Raw genomic sequence first — 525 nt, forward strand, 5'->3', positions numbered from 1 at the left:
TGGGGGAGGCACTGCAGAGTGGTGAGGGGCGGCCCGAGGGGCTGGGAGAGGGTCCGGCCCACGCTGCGCCTGGGCTGGGGCTGGTCCCGTCGGCGCAGGGTAGCAGGAAACTCCTCCTCCATATGTTTCTGCGTTTGATTCTTTACTGCATATGTTATTTATTCAGGGATTTCCTTTTTTCATTTCAAATCTGAGTTCCTCTATACCTTTCTAAAGTTGTTTCTTTATTTCTGAAGCCACTGATTCATTGATTTCAGCTTTGTGATTTCCAATTTGTTCTGTGTTATTGTCCTCTGCACTTTTTATGGGTGGGCTTGGGTTCTGAGATTGCATTTTGCTCCTTCTCCTTGTCATTTTGTGTAGCACTGTCTTATGACCTTTTGTTGTAGAGCTTTGGTGCCATTATAAACTTAGCACATACTGAAGTTCAGATGCAGATCTACAAAGTTTGGATTTATCCAGATATGCCTGGTTTGGGTCTGGCTGCTGTGCTCAGCTCCTTCCTTCTGTTGCCCTTGGGGGTGA

Source organism: Octodon degus, unplaced genomic scaffold, assembly GCF_000260255.1.
Source record: "Octodon degus isolate 3935 unplaced genomic scaffold, OctDeg1.0 scaffold00045, whole genome shotgun sequence".
Taxonomy (NCBI): Eukaryota; Metazoa; Chordata; class Mammalia; order Rodentia; family Octodontidae; genus Octodon; species Octodon degus.